Here is a 16539-nt window from a genome sequence, read left to right as displayed (position 1 = left end):
TATTGCTGTTCGATTACATGATAGAAAGTCTAAGGCCTTCAAAAGCCGTACAGCAAACCCATCTAATCTGGTGCCTATTACACGACATACCAAGATTGCTGTGGGGACAAAAAGTAAGACTGTTAAGTTAGCACTTTTAAACATCCTCTCACTTAAAAATAAATCACTTTTAGTCAACGACTTAATAACCACATACAACCTGGATTTTATGTTGCTAAATGAAACTTGGCTAGAAGAAAGTTGCAGTGCAACAGTCCTCAATGAAACAGCCCCTCCTAACTTTACTTTTATGAGTGTCTGCAGAGCTGTCAGAAGAGGCGGAGGTTTAGCTGCTCTTTATTAAGATGTCTATCAATGTAAGCAAATATCATTTGGGAATTACCCGTCTTTCGAGTATCTGGGTATTGTGTTAAAAGGTGCTCCACGCAATTTACTTATCATTGTTTACAGGCCTCCAAAATACTCTCCAGCTTTTGCTGAGAACTTAACAGAACTGTTATCAACAATTTCCTCAGAGTTTGACTGCTTTGCCATTGCTGGAGATTTTAACATTCACATAGATAATGCAGAAAACAATATGGCAAAAGAAATCAAAACTGTTTTAAAAACTTTTGATCTGACTCAGCATGTACATGGACCCACACATAATCGTGGACACACTCTAGATTTACTTATCAGTAAGGGTCTAAACATTTCATCAATTGTTATTAAGGATGTAGCACTGTCTGATCATTTTTGTATTTTCTTTGATATATTGATCTCTCCTGCCATTGAAGCTAGATCTGTGTCTGTCAAGAAGAGATGCTTAAATGAGAACACTAGTGTACTATTTATGAAGGCTATATCTTTAACACCAAGCATATCTGCTGACTCTGTTGATTTTCTCCTTGATTCTTTTAACTCAAAAGTTAAGAGTGTAATTGATGATATTGCTCCTGTGAAAGTCAGGAAGAAGAGTGGCAGACAAAAAGCACCTTGGAGAAACTCAACAGCAGTGCAAAATATGAAAAGACAATGGAGAAAAGCAGAGCGCATGTGGCGGAAGACAAAACTTGTAGTCCATTATAACATCTACAAAGACAGCATCCATGCTTTCAATAAGGAACTAAGCAAAGCTAGACAGACTTTTTTCTCGAATATTATAAACAGCAATATAAACAACACGCGCACTCTTTTTGCTACTGTAGAGAGACTGACAACCCCCCCAAGCCAGATTCCCAGTGAAATGCTCTCAGTGAGAAAGTGCAGTGAGTTTACTTCTTTCTTCTCTGAGAAAATCAATAATATCAGAAAGGTGATCAGCTCATCCTTGAGTTGCGCTGGGGTCAGGCAGATCAGACAACAGCACGAGAAAGTAGCCACTATGTCTGATTTCGAAGAAATTGATGGCAAAATTTTGGAAGAAACCGTACAGCAACTAAAAACATCAACCTGCGCCCTTGACGCACTTCCCACATCTTTTTTCAAAAATGTGTTACACAGCTTAGAAGCAGATCTCCTGGAAGTGGTAAATGCCTCACTTCTCTCTGGGAGTTTTCCGACCTCCCTGAAAACTGCTGTCGTCAAGCCCCTCCTGAAAAAGAGCAATCTGGATAAGACCATATTAAACAACTATAGACCGATATCAAATCTTCCTTTCATAGGCAAGATCATTGAAAAAGTTGTCTTCAATCAGCTGATCAAATTCTTACGCTCGAATGGATACTTTGACCATTTTCACTCTGGTTTCCGACCGCACCACAGTACAGAGACCGCGCTCATAAAGATAATAAATGATATTCGCTTAAATACTGATACAGGCTAATTATCAGTGCTGGTACTACTCGACCTCAGTACTGCATTTGACACTGTCGATCACAAAATACTTCTTGACAGGCTGGAAAACTGGGTCGGGCTTTCTGGGATAGTCCTAAAATGGTTCAGGTCATACTTACGAGGCAGAGGTTATTATGTGAGTATAGGAGACCATAAGTCTGAGTGGACATCCATGACATGCGGAGTCCCTCAAGGCTCAATTCTTGCGCCACTCCTATTCAACCTGTACATGCTCCCAATGAGCCAAATAATGAGAAAGAACCAAATCGCTTACCATAGCTATGCAGACGACACACAGCTCTACTTATCCCTATCGCCTAACGATTACAGCCCCATTGACTCCCCTTGCCAATGCATTGATGAAGTAAACAATTGGATGTGCCAAAACTTTCTTCAGTTAAACAAATACAAAACTGAAGTCATTGCGTTTGGAAACAAAGATGAAGTTCTCAAGGTGAACGCATACCTTCAGTCTAGGGGTCAAACAACTGAAAAAATCAAGTCAGGAATCTGGGTGTGTCTGTAGAGTCAGACCTTAGTTTCAGTAGTCATGTCAAAGCAATAACTAAATCAGCATATTATCACCTGAAAAATATTGCAAGAATTAGATGCTTTGTTTCCAGTCAAGACTTGTGCATGCTTTCATCACCAGTAGGGTGGATTATTGTAATGGACTTCTCACTGGCCCTCCCAAAAAGACCATAAGACAGTTGCAGCTCATACAGAACGCTGCTGCTAGGATTCTGAGCAGAACCAGAAAATATGAACACATCACACCAGTCCTCAGGTCTTTACACTGGCTGCCAGTTACATTTAGGATTGATTTTAAAGTATTATTACTGGTATATAAATCATTCAATGGCCTAGGACCTCAATACATTCCAGATATGCTCAGTGAATATAAACCCAACAGATCACTCAGATCATTAGGATCACATCGGCTAGAAATACCAAGGGTTCACTCTAAGCATGGCGAGTCTGCTTTTAGCTACTATGCCAGCCGCAGCAGGAACCAGCTTCCAGAAGAGATCAGATGTGCTCCTACAGTAGTCACATTCAAATCCAGACTCAAAACACATCTGTTTAACTGTGCATTTACTGAATGAGCACTGTGCCACTGTTCGTCCGACTGTTTGCACTGTATTTTATTTTATGTTTTAATTATTCTGATTTCATTTGATTATTTCTGTATTTTATCTTTTATTCCAAACTGTTTTAATTATTCTGATTTCTTTTGATTATTTTAATTTCTTCTATGTAAAGCACTTTGAATTACCATTGTGTATGAAATGTGCTATATAAATAAACTTGCCTTGCCTTGCCTTGCCTAATAATAGCGGTCGCCGATTGGTCAAAAGTAAGCCACAGGAGCAGAGCCAGGAGAGAAACGTGATTGGTCAAAAGTAAGCCAAAGGAGAGAAAGGCGATTGGTCAAAAGTAAGCCACAGGAGAGAAACACGATTGGTCAAAAGTAAGCCACAGGAGAGAACGCGATTGGTCAAAAGTAAGCCACAGCAGAGAAACACGATTGGCTCACGTGGGCTTACTTTGGGCTTACTTTGGCTCAATCGGTAGGAAGCAGTAGGCGCAAGCGAGAGGTAGTGGGATCGATGCCTGCATTCTCCAGTGCTGTCCATCCTTTTTACGCCCCCCTTCAAGGGGCACTACCTAGATGAGCTCTTGCGGCTCAGTGCTGCCGAAAAAGTTTTTTCAAACGAGGTACTGCACACATTCCTGGCAAAAGCAGGTCCCACCGAGATTTGAACTCAGATCGCTGGATTCAGAGCCCAGAGTGCTAACCATTACACCATCGAACCTTGGCGTGTGTCAACTTTTCCCATGAGCAGCAGGATTTAAGTCATTGAGTCCAGAAGCATGATAGCAAGGATTTAAGTCATTGAGTCCAGAAGCACGATAGCAAGAAGCAGATGAAGCCTTTGCTTTTTAAGCCCATGTTTCCCCAATTCCGACTCGGAATTGAGAGTGCCAATTTCACCGCCACGTCAGCAGTTGCGCATCACCTCTGTTTTTTCCCTCCCTTCCGCAAAGAACCTAAAAAGGTTTCACCGAGATTTGAACTCGGATCGCTGGATTCAAAGCGCAATTTTTTGATTAAATCTACAATTAAAAGGTAGCCAGTGCAAAGTTGCCAGCAGAGTGGAAATGCGTCCTGTTTTTTTGTGGTCATTGGAAATCACGCTGCAGCACCTGCACACGTGCTAGGGATCGCGCCTCGTCTTTGTCTTTGAGAGCGATGGACACCTTCTCTCCATCATCGAGGGGAATTAGCTCAAATGGTAGAGCGCTTGCTGCGCAAAAGAAGGGGCCCAATCTTTGCGCCCCCGCACACAAGCCAAAAAGACGCGAAAAACGAGAATTTGCCCACAAATTTCCCCTGCAACATTATTAGGGCTATATTCCTGTGCGTTATGAAGGAGTTTTAGTCACATTTGAAACAAGTCACCCTCCGCGGGCTGGATTCGAACCCGTGTTCTGCGTGTGATCAACTGCGCCTGCGTCTTCATTTATCTATGACATCATTATATTGATTTATATTTTTGTTGTGTGTATTATTATTATTTTTAAATATTGCACATTACATGTAGTTGATTATTTAATAAAATGAATAAAAATGGAGGGATATGATTTGATTGACATGATTTATCAGATTTGTTTTAAGACACTTCAAATGTTTTATTAAATGTTTTTTTTTGTGTATATTATTTTTTAAAAATTGCATATTACATGTTGTTTATGATTGAATAAAATGAATACAAATGTTTCTTCAAATATGTGTGTTTTTTGTGAGGGATATGATTTGATTGATATGATTTATTAGATTACTTTAAGACACTTTAAATGTTTTATTAAAATGAATACACACAAATATTTCAATGACACTTAAAATGTTTTATTAAAATGAATACACAAATATTTAAATGACACTTTAAATGTAAAAAAACAAATATTAAAATGAATACACACAAATAATGAAATGAGTACACAGACACAAACACACATATATACATATATATATATATATATATATATATATATATATATATATATATATATATATATATATATATAGGACAATATGAAAGACTGGGTGGAACCATGTACAGTAATATATACAAAATATATACAGGAAAAAAGCAAATTGTTTATTGAGGAGGTGGAGTTTGGCTTGTATTTTGCTGGCGCTGTTCTGCCAACCAGTCATCTAAAGATTTTCCATTTGAGGCACGCAAGCAAAATGTGGCATTACCATATCGGCTATGGCCAAACTCTTTGGTTTTGGGCTGCCCACATTTGCTGCACATGTTAAAGGTTACCCCTCGCACATACTTCCTCTTATGGACTCCGCTTTCCGTCTCCTGGGCCCGCCGGCGCCTGTTCCTCTGGGTGTAACGGGAAACAGGAGCAGCAGACACAGGAGCAGGTGGAGCTGGTCCTGCACCGGATGTTGAAGCACCAGAAGGTGGAATCACCATTGACACGGTCATGTCTGGGTTAAGGACTAGTGACAATGACCCAGGTGCTGAAATGGGCTGCACAACTCCTGATGCTGTGGGGGCAGGTGCAATGGGGCACACCATGGTGGTGGCAGCAGCAGGCCGTCGACCTGGTCGCAGAAGAGGAGCCTGTCCTTCTCGATTTGGCGGAAGGGTAAATGTATGTTTTGGGCGTGAGGTCGATGCCGCTTCATCCAATTTTTCCCTCGGTGGAGGAAGCTGTGTATCAGCCACAGCAATTGGGTCAGGTGGAGTCAGTCCCTGAGCGAGGACACTCATTTCCTGTTTTTTCTGCTGCCGTTGAAACCTGAAAATAAATTACATGTATTATATATATGTTTAAAAAAGTATTCAGTTAATTTGAAGAAAATAATGTGCCTTGCTTACCACTGAATGAGTGTCTTCTGGTTTAGCTCAAACAGCTGGATCATTGTTTCATCCATCAGCCTGTGATTGTTAAGCACCAGCTCTCGGATGTGGTGGTAATCCGAGAGGATTTTAGACCACCTGGGGCGGCAAACTCCAGCCTTCTTGGTCGGCGACTTGTGTAAAGCACACAGCTTTGTACAAATGGCCTCAACCAAGCGGCTGGTGCTGGGCCACTGTGCTGGTCCCCCGGGATGTCCAATCAGACACCGTTTTACACTCTCCACACCCAGTGTGACTCCGGACCGCTTTGGTGCCTTAAAGCGTCCATGTGTCAGCTGAGGCTGATGTCGAGGCTGATAGTTGACCCGCTGTTTGTCTATGTCATGGAGAGCTGTCCACAGCTGAATGGCCTCTGTCACCTGCAGGTCAGTGAGGTAAGGAGCCTCACGAAGAACAACCAGGTAACCTGCCATATCCTGGACCTTGTCCCACCCAGCAATGCCATCGGGCCCAATGACTGCTCCCTAGTAAATTCAGATTAATGTTAATATATGTGGAATAAAACGAGATTGAAATTAAATAAAGCCCTTAAAGTGTTTTACCTGAGCCTCGTCGGAGAAACTGCTTCCAGTGTCAGATGGCTGTGACAACACTGAAGGGGCAGGGGCAAGTTGGTGTCCTTCTCTAGTTGATGTGGGTGGCTCAGCCAGTGACACGTCAGCCATTGATACATCAGCCAGTGATGCTGGGGACTGAGGCTGAGGCAAAGATGAGGGGCTGTTTGCGAGATCATGGCAGGGGTCATTCTCGTACAGCACTGGAACTGTGATGTCCTCCGTGATCTCTTCCTCAAACCCCTCATCTTGCAGGTCTTGGTCATCAATTTCCTCCACCAGCCTGTCTTCATGGCACTGCCATATGACCGGATGGAGGACGCTCCTTTTATGGCATCTTCCATCCGGTCATCATTCCAACGCATCAAGCCCTCAAGGAGATAGGCTTGAAAATGCGCATCACTGGCACTGGTTCCTAAAAGTAAAAAAAAAAAAAAAAAAAGGGTTTTATATGTCACATATGTACAATATATTTACTACACATGAGGTGCTATGAAGTAGCTGGTTACATGTAATAGAGTTATGTAATTACATAAAAAAATTATTGTCATTATAACCAGAGTTATTAGTGATTTGTGAGGCAAGACAGCTTTGTCAATGCTTTTATGACATCAGAAAAGAACTGTAAAAGTGTGACATTTATTAATGTGACATTAATTTAACGTAATGGAAGCAGTTACAGTGCTTATATTTTTTTACAGAAAAATTACTAATCCATATGTATGTAATACCTGGAATAAAACGGTTCAGGTGGAGGTGGAATGACTCCAAGGAGGTAGAGCCTCGAGCACACCTGTAGCAGCACAGCTCCACACCGCCTTTCTTCAGTGTCCCCTTCTTTATGTAGAGCGGAAAGTGCTCTGGGTCTTGGATACACTGTACATGCTTCCGCTGTTCTTTCCATATCTGCTGGATCCGTTCATGGTTCAGAAGTGGAACTCCCAGAGTATCCTTCCCGTCCGCACTGTCAAACTGATCAATCAGTGACCCAATTAATATGGTGGTCTCCTCCTCCCCCCTGGTCCTCCTCCGGCAGTGCAGTGCCAACTCCCTCCGGTTAATGCGAGCACTGACCGCCTTTTCTGAGATGTAGCCAGACTTCTTTGCTGCCAGCTCACCCTCCTTTGCACGGCGAAGAGCAGCCACATCCTCTGAATCCCACTGGAATATGGACATGGATAGACGTGCCATGAAGATCCCATAGAGCGGATGAGCCTCTGTCGTGACACCTGCAGCAAATCGCCGCATGAAATGCCAGATGTCCAGGCGCACTTCAAGCTCATCCCACTCCGAAAACATGGCCTTCACCTGAGACTGGCCGTGCTGACTGCAGCAATCTCTGTCCACGTACATCACCTTTGGGGATGCCTCTCCTGCCTCTCGGTAGCGTTTCATTAGGCCAGCTGCCATGGGGTCCAGTGCATGTCCCTCGGTGGCTGTTAGGACAGAGACAAGGACTTGGCTGTGTTCGTTACCAACATTTGTGCACCAGGCAGCTGTTCCTGAAGCAGCACCGGCAAGCTTTTTTGTGACCTATTGAAGAAAAAAAAGATTTTTAAAAACAAAACAAAATAAAAACTCATAACTGTGCATTATGTACACACACACACACATATCCATATCTGGACAATTTCTGGATATAAACAGGGCTGTGATACCTTTTTTGTGGAGTCCATCTTGAGAACACAGCCAAATACAGATGTTATTTTGGCCTTGACCTCGTCCAGTCGCCCCAGAACATCCCTGGCGTACACAGCTAACAGCCACTTAGGTTTAGGAAGGGCAGGTAAAAGGGGAGGCTCAGCAAACACAGGAGGCTGCACAAGGGAGGACCTTGTGAATGGTTCACAGGCAGTCAGGTACTGCAGGACACGCTGTGTCCATGCCTCAGTGTGTTGTTCCATCAGCTTCTTGTAGAGCTGAGTCACACTGTTGCCCAGTGTCCTCTCCCTCATCATCCTCACCACCCGGTTGTCACATGAGTATCTAAAGAAACAACAGTATAATCATGCAAATGCTTTGGTTGGAAAAAATAACACAAATAAAAGCGCCTGATAATGAATATTTGTCATTATGAATTACCTGTATGTCAGCAAAGCTGGAAACTGACTGCGGTGGCCCATATCCAGCTGTCCTAAGATGTCCTCATTCCAAGCTGGATACTTCTTTTTGCAGCGTTTGCACTCCAGATACTCAGTGGCAAGGTCATACCACCCATCAATGTCCAAGACCTTGCGCACGGTACGGTAAAGTCCTGCCGCTGTAAGTCTGTGCTTACCACAGTCTGGGCGAACGCAGACAAGAGGAAACAACCACATCTTTAGCGGCATCCATAAGAAAATGGGCCGACAGAAGAAGAGGTCAGGTGAGGCGGGTGGCTGGGTGTTTATTAAAGGGGGCTGAGGAGGATACCACCAAAGCTTCAGCTGGGACACTATTTCCGGCTTTCCGGTTCGCATGTTGGCCTTAAACAGTGTGTTCCGGATCCACTCATGCTGGAAAGGTGGAAGATGATCTCTCCAGTGACTAGGAAGCTCAGCTGGTGGCTGATGATGAGGAAGAGCTGGTGTCTGTGCTGTTTCCGCTGATGGAGACGGACCGGCACAGGCCTCTGAGTGAACAGTAACATAAACAATATAAGGATGACTGTTATTTGATAGTAATATGCCATAAATGCAGTCCACAAACAGCCGGCGAAGCAGTAATTTTAAACAAGTATTAATAATAATTATGATTATATTTAGGAATAACAGTGAAGAAAATGGTATTAGTGTCAAGAAGCAAAGAACACAGTGTACACTTTATTGATGTAAGGAATATGGGATCAATATAGCTCTTTGAGAATGAGGATTAGATGGAATGAAAGAAGGAAAATGAGTCGTGATGAATTCAGTAAAAAAAAGTATGATGCCCACAGACATGAAGCATGCACACAGACACAATAAGGAAAAACTGTTCCTCTAATTATTAGAACAATGAATCTCCACCATCCTGTCTGCTCAGGTTGAGTGAGTGAGAAGAGCAAGCGGTGTGAAAAAGTTATCCAGTGATTGTTTAGCAACAGGTAAGTTCGGAAACGCAAATAAATACACTGACACCTTTGGACATCCTTAAGGTTTGGAAGAAGTGCACTCAAAGAATGCCTCCCGCTTGAGGCATGATGTCACATAGTTCTGTATTGTAAACAAAAAATATTTAAAAATGTTTATTTATTTTCAAAAATAATGATTCTCAGTGGGTTTCCACAAAACATTCTTATAATATTTGCATTTGTGTCATATGCCACACCTGTATTTAGCTGTGCTTCACATTGTGATGCAGCAAATACCAGCTCCTCATCATCATCTTCAGCAGTGGGAATGGAAGTGCCTGGAGCACAAATGTTAAAACTATTACTGTGATCAATACATGGAGACAAACAAATAAATCTACTGCAGGATCTAGAAAAAATCTAATTGTTATTAAAACAAAAAATCTCGCTATTAGTGAACAAAAACAATTTCTAAAGCTAGGTCTTCTAAACATTAGATCGCTCACACCTAAGGCGGTTATTGTAAATGAAATGGTCACAGATAATAATTTCGATGTTCTGTGCCTTACTGAAACCTGGCTTAAACCAAATGATTATTTCGGTCTAAATGAGTCTACTCCGCCAGGATACTGTTATAAGCATGAGCCCCGTCTGATCGGTCGTGGCGGCGGTGTTGCAACAATCTACAGAGATATCCTTAATGTTACTCAGAAAACTCGTCATAGGTTTAATTCGTTTGAAGTGCTTGTGCTAAATGTTACGCTCTTAGATGTAAGAAAAAAAATCCCTATTATCTCTAGCATTGGCTACCGTATATAGACCTCCAGGGCCTTACGCCAATTTCCTAAAAGAGTTTGCTGACTTTCTATCAGATCTTTTGGTCAACGTCGATAAAGCATTAATTGTTGGAGATTTTAACATACACGTAGATAATTTAAATGATGCGTTAGGGGCTGCGTTTACAGATTTATTAAACTCCTTCGGGGTCAAGCAAAACGTCACCGGACCAACTCATCGTCTTAATCATACACTCGATTTAATTATATCATATGGAACCGATCCAACCGATATAGATATCATTCCACAAAGTGATGATGTCACTGACCACTACTTGGTAACTTGCATATTACGCACTGCTGTAATATGTCATGCTGCGCCACGTTATCGACCAGGTAGAACAATTCGTCCATCCACCATAGATCATTTCTCAAATAGCTTATCTGATCTGTCCCAGCTGCTGCCTGAACCCAAACAAACAGATGAATTAGACGAACTAACTAGCACTATGAGCAACATTCTCTCTAGAACATTGGATATTGTTGCACCCATTAGATTAAAAAAGGTCAGAGAAAAAAGTATAGCACCATGGTACAATAATACTACGTATGTTTTAAAGAGAGAAACCCGTAATTTAGAGCGTAAATGGAAAAAAACTAATTTAGAGGTCTTTAGAATCGCGTGGAAAGACAGTATGTCACTTTATAAAAAGGCACTTAAAACGGCCAGGGCTGAGCACCTCAGCAAATTAATAGAAAACAACCGAAATAATCCAAGGTTTTTATTTAATACCGTGGCTAGACTACCAAATAAACAGACGTCGTCTGAACAAAATACCTCGTTACAGTTTAGTAGTAATGATTTCATGAACTTCTTCACCGAGAAAATTGAAAGCATCAGAATCAAAATCGTAAACGTTCGATCTTTGCTCGCGCCTTATAATTCGGCCGCAATTATTACCCCGCAAGAACAATTACAATGCTTTACAACCATAGAACAAAAAGAGTTAAATAAACTTATCACTTCATCTAAAACAACAACATGTTTATTAGATCCTATACCAACTGAACTACTGAAAGAAGTGTTACCTGTAGTGGAAGAGCCTCTTCTCAATATTATTAACTCATCTTTATCTTTAGGTCATGTTCCAAGAACGTTCAAGCTGGCAGTTATAAAACCTCTTATTAAGAAACCACAATTAGATCCAAATAACCTAGCAAATTACAGACCCATTTCAAATCTTCCATTTATGTCAAAAATATTAGAAAAAGTTGTGTCCGCTCAACTCGGCTCTTTCTTGCAAGAAAACGACATCTATGAAAAGTTTCAGTCTGGATTCAGGCCACATCATAGCACTGAAACTGCGCTTGTTAGAATCACAAATGATTTACTTTTAGCTTCGGACCAAGGCTGTATCTCAGTACTAGTTTTACTTGATCTTAGTGCTGCGTTCGATACTATAGATCACACAATACTCTTAGATCGACTGCAAAATTACACTGGTGTTCAAGGACAAGCATTAAGCTGGTTCAGGTCATACTTATCTGACCGCTACCATTTCGTCTACTTAAATGGAGAAAAATCGATTATAACTTCGGCAAACTATGGAGTGCCACAGGGATCTGTGTTAGGCCCTTTATTATTCTCAATATATATGCTGCCACTTGGTAATATTCTAAGGAAACATGGAATTAGTTTCCATTGTTATGCTGATGACACTCAAATATATATTTCCTCACGGCCAGATGAATACGCTAAATTATCCAAATTGACAGATTGTGTTAAAGATATAAAAGATTGGATGACGCATAATTTTCTTTTATTAAATCCAGACAAGACAGAGGTAATACTTATCGGTTCTAAAAACCGTCCACAAAACCTTTCACAGCACGACTTTAACATAGTAGGATGCCCTGTTACTCTATCCGCTACAGTAAAAGACCTGGGTGTTACATTAGACTGCAACCTGTCTTTTGAAAAGCATATTTCATATGTTACAAAAACAGCCTTTTTCCACCTTAGAAACATTGCTAAGTTACGTAATATGCTATCAGTCTCTGATGCAGAAAAGTTAGTTCATGCATTCATGACCTCGAGACTAGATTACTGTAATGCTTTATTAGCTGGTTGTCCTGCATCTTCAATAAACAAGCTACAGTTAGTCCAAAATGCAGCCGCTAGAGTTCTTACTAGATTAAGAAAATATGATCATATAACACCGATTTTATCATCACTTCATTGGTTACCTATAAAGTTCCGTATTAATTACAAGGTATTGCTTTTGACTTATAAAGCTCTAAATGGTTTAGCTCCAGTCTATTTAACGGATCTTCTATCGCCTTACAATCCATCGCGCTCTTTAAGATCACTAGATTCGAGGTTTCTGGTCATTCCTAGGATATCCAGATCCACCAAAGGAGGCAGAGCATTTTCACATTTAGCTCCGAAGCTCTGGAATAGCCTTCCTGATATTGTTCGTTGCTCAGACTCGCTCTCCCAGTTTAAAACTAGACTGAAGACGCATCTATTTAGCCAGGCATTCATATAAATTTTTTATCTTACAGTTACTGTAAATTCGGCCTCTAGTTCATAAACGCCAGAGGAGAACTGGCCCCCGACTGAGCCTGGGTTCTCCCAAGGTTTTTTTTCTCCATTGGGTCACCTGATGGGGTGTTAGGACACCATTAGGTCACTGGATGGAGTTTTTCGGTTCCTTGCCACTGTTGCCTTTGGCTTGCTCAGTTGGGGATATTCAAATTAATTAACCAATCATACCATTGATCAGCTCTACCAAACTTGGATGTCTTTTTTCCAGTAATAAACAAACATTAAGTTGTTTTGATTGATACTGTGAAGCAGCTTTGATACAATCTGTATTGTGAAAAGCGCTATATAAATATATTTGACTTGACTTGACTTGACAAACATATGTAAGATGTTGCTTACTTACCAGTAGCGAAAAGCTGCTTTGGGACCAAATGTTTGGCTGGGGGTTCTGCTGCCGGAGGAGGTAAAGTGGACTGCAGTAATGGATCTGGAAACAACAAGTGGACAAGTTTGTCATGACGATAAATGAATACATGTAGAACTGCTGTAGGGAAAATTCTATATTTACACTCCTACTCACAGGGTTTAACTGGTGACATTAGTTTTTTTGCCAGCTGTGAAGGTGACAAATGTTTGCCACGCGCCAACAGTGCTTTCACAGTGGCGGTCTGCTGTAAATCAGTTTGGATGGCTGTAGGTGGACGTGCAGAGGCACTAGAGGTTGCAGGTGGACGTGCAGAGGTACTGGAGGCTGCAGGTGGACGTGCAGGCTGATGTACACTGGTGCCCATATCAGAAGCCCGTCTTTTCAGGACATACGCCTTGAAAATGGCCATGTTAGTGTTGGGCCTGGCATCTGCCTTAACCAAGTACCTGATGAGGGATTCGGCCTCATTGCTCTGGTCTTCATAAACATCCTTCATGGACCGGCCCTGAAAGTCACCAAACTCCACCATCAAGCAGCCCTGGTCTCCAGTTGCCCGGGCTTCTGCTTGCATTTCCTGCTTCCTCTTATACTTCTCTACTTCTTCTGCCATCTCTCTAATATGAGAAGTGTACTGTAGGAACAGTTGTTTATTTTCTGACAGGGGGGTTGTCTGCGCTTTCTCACTGGAAATGCTGAGCACCAAATACACTGCGTACCCCAGAGAGTTTTCCAGGAGCCATCTAAATCTCTGACCCTGGTACATCCCAAACTGAAGTTTGCAGTGAGCCAGTACTAAAAACTGGTCACTGGGATCTCCACCGTTTGTGCAGACAAAAGTACTTGCCTCTGCCAGCACCTCCTCCTTCGATTTGGCCCTTCCAGACACCACATTTTGAAGTTGCTTCGCCTCCGCCGATGGCGCCATGAGGAGACGGTTTGATGTTGCTGACTGGCGACGAAAAACGGGGTATGCGTACATTTTCTGAAATGAAAATCAGAAAGAGACTATTACCTGTGTCAATCTAAAAGATACCTGTATGTTAAGTGTGTTACAATAATTTAGCAAACTACACAGCAGGACTTAAATCATGTTTTTCAGGCATTTTGGGTGACAATATGGAAAGAAATTATATGAAATATTAGATATTATTATGAAAATCTTGGCAATTACTACTAACTCCCATTATTACACTTCTTTTTTCATTACATGTTGCCCCAAGAATACATTAATATGCAAATTAGATACATAGATACATTGTATAAAATGGGAAAACCCGCTTATGGCCATTTTACACACATATTGCATAAAGCAAAATGGAAGTCTATATCAAATCATTCTGTTATCTTTTATAACATAGTTGGGAATCATCTTCATACAAAGTTTGGTATATAAAATCCTGAAACCTAAACAATTTCAGGATATAAAACACTGATATAATTAAGCTATATCCTCCTGAGACCAAAAAAAGTGTAGTTAATTTAGTATTATGTGTGTCATTACATTGTTTAGAGCATAAGAAAGTTTTTTGCAAAAAGGTTTTTTTTTTTATAATGTTCATATAGGTTATACTATGTCTTCTGTAGAGGACACTAGGACTCATTTTTTATTATTATTTTATTTAAAGACATGAATAGGCAAAAACAATGTTTTTTTTTTAGATCACGTCTTTTTAAATAAAATAATAATAAAAAATGAGTCCTAGTAGTGTCCTATACAGAAGACATAGTATAACCTATATGAACATTATTAAAAAAAAAAAAAAACGTTTTTGCAAAAAACTTTCTTATGCTCTAAACAATGTAATGACACACAAAATACTAAATTATTAACTAAACTTTTTTTGGTCTCAGGAGGATATAGCTTAATTAGCGGCTAATTAACTTAACAGTAGCTACATGTTTTCTTTTCTGTATTTTATCATGGGAAAAGTTACAGGTTCACAGGTACTGAAGTAAACCTGTAATATGCACGCTAGCTAGCTATATTGGCATGTCTAATTTTCCAAAAATACACAATGTATATGAATAAATATTAAACGATTATACAGTAATGAAGAATAGCCTTACCTGTTGCAAAGATGACAATAATAGGAGCCGCTGATTGGTCAAAAGTACGTCACAGAAGAGAAACACGATTGGTCAAAAGTAAGCCATGGGAGAGAAACGCGATTGGTCAAAAGTAAGTCACAGGAGAGAAACGCGATTGGTCAAAAGTAAGCCACAGGAGAGAAACGCGATTGGTCAAAAGTAAGCCACAGGAGAGAAACGCGATTGGTCAAAAGTAAGCCACAGCAGAGAAACGCGATTGGCTCACGTGGGCTTACTTTGGGCTTACTTTAGCTCAATCGGTAGGAAGCAGCAAGCGCAAGCGAGAGGTAGTGGGATCGATGCCTGCATTCTTCAGGGCTGTCCATCCTTTTTACGCCCCCCCTTCAAGGGGCACTACCTAGATGAGCTCTTGCGGCTCAGTGCTGCCGAAAAAGTTTTTTTGAACGAGGTACTGCACACATTCCTGGAAAAGCAGGTCCCACCGAGATTTGAACTCGGATCGCTGGATTCAGAGCCCAGAGTGCTAACCATTACACCATGGAACCTTGGCGTGTGTCAAATTTTCCCATGAGCAGCAGAGATTTAAGTCATTGAGTCCAGAAGCACGATAGCAAGGAGCAAATGAAGCCTTTGCTTTTTAAGCCCATGTTTCCCCGATTCCGACTCGGTTTGAGAGTGCCAATTTCACCGCCACGTCAGCAGTTGCGCATCACCTCTGTTTTTTCCCTCCCTTCCACAAAGAACCTAAAAAGGTTCCACCGAGATTTGAACTCGGATCGCTGGAGTCAAAGCGCAATTTTTTGATTAAATTAAATTAAAAGGTAGCCAGTGCAAAGTTGCCAGCACAGAGAAAATGCGGCCTGTTTTTTTGTGGTCATTGGAAATCACGCTGCAGCACCTGCACACGTGCTAGGGATCGCGCCTCGTCTTTGTCTTTGAGAGCGATGGACACCTTCTCTCCATCATCGAGGGGAATTAGCTCAAATGGTAGAGCGCTCGCTTAGCATGCGAGAGGTAGCGGGATCGATGCCTGCATTCTCCAGTGCTGTACATCCTTTTTACGCCCCCCTTCAAGGGGCACTACCTAGATGAGCTCTTGCGACTAAGTGCTGCCGAAAATGTTTTTTCGAACGAGGTACTGCACACATTCCTGGCAAATGATGGTCCCACCGAGATTTGAACACAGATCGCTGGATTCAAAGCCCAGAGTGCTAACCATTACACCATGGAACAAACACACCCTGATACCTGGCTGTCTGAGAGGCAGATAACGATGAGGCTAGGTGGAATCAGGTAGATAAGAGCTGGCGTTTAGTCAATAGACCGCCTCGACTAAGAGAGGCGGACGTGGTTCCTCTGCCGAAACCCGGGATTGAACCAGGGACCTTCAGATCT

General features: G+C 41.5%; 3 non-coding genes across 3 annotated transcripts in view; all 3 read right to left on the bottom strand.

Annotated features, from left to right (window-relative positions):
• Positions 1-3560: 3560 nt before the first annotated feature.
• trnaq-cug (transfer RNA glutamine (anticodon CUG)) lies at positions 3561-3632 on the bottom strand. The gene has a single exon. It is a non-coding gene; the product is annotated as a tRNA-Gln (tRNA).
• An 11985-nt stretch (positions 3633-15617) lies between these two features.
• Positions 15618-15689, bottom strand: trnaq-cug (transfer RNA glutamine (anticodon CUG)). Its single transcript has one exon. It is a non-coding gene; the product is annotated as a tRNA-Gln (tRNA).
• An 812-nt stretch (positions 15690-16501) lies between these two features.
• trnaf-gaa (transfer RNA phenylalanine (anticodon GAA)) overlaps positions 16502-16539 on the bottom strand; it is a 73-nt gene continuing 35 nt past the window's right edge. The window contains exon 1 of the tRNA in view: positions 16502-16539. This exon is cut by the window's right edge and continues 35 nt beyond it. This is a non-coding gene — a tRNA (tRNA-Phe).

Source organism: Siphateles boraxobius, unplaced genomic scaffold, assembly GCF_051911475.1.
Source record: "Siphateles boraxobius isolate OS27281-9 unplaced genomic scaffold, OSU_SipBor_1 19, whole genome shotgun sequence".
In the NCBI taxonomy this organism is placed as follows: Eukaryota; Metazoa; Chordata; class Actinopteri; order Cypriniformes; family Leuciscidae; genus Siphateles; species Siphateles boraxobius.
This window is presented reverse-complemented; position numbering and strand designations above follow the sequence as displayed.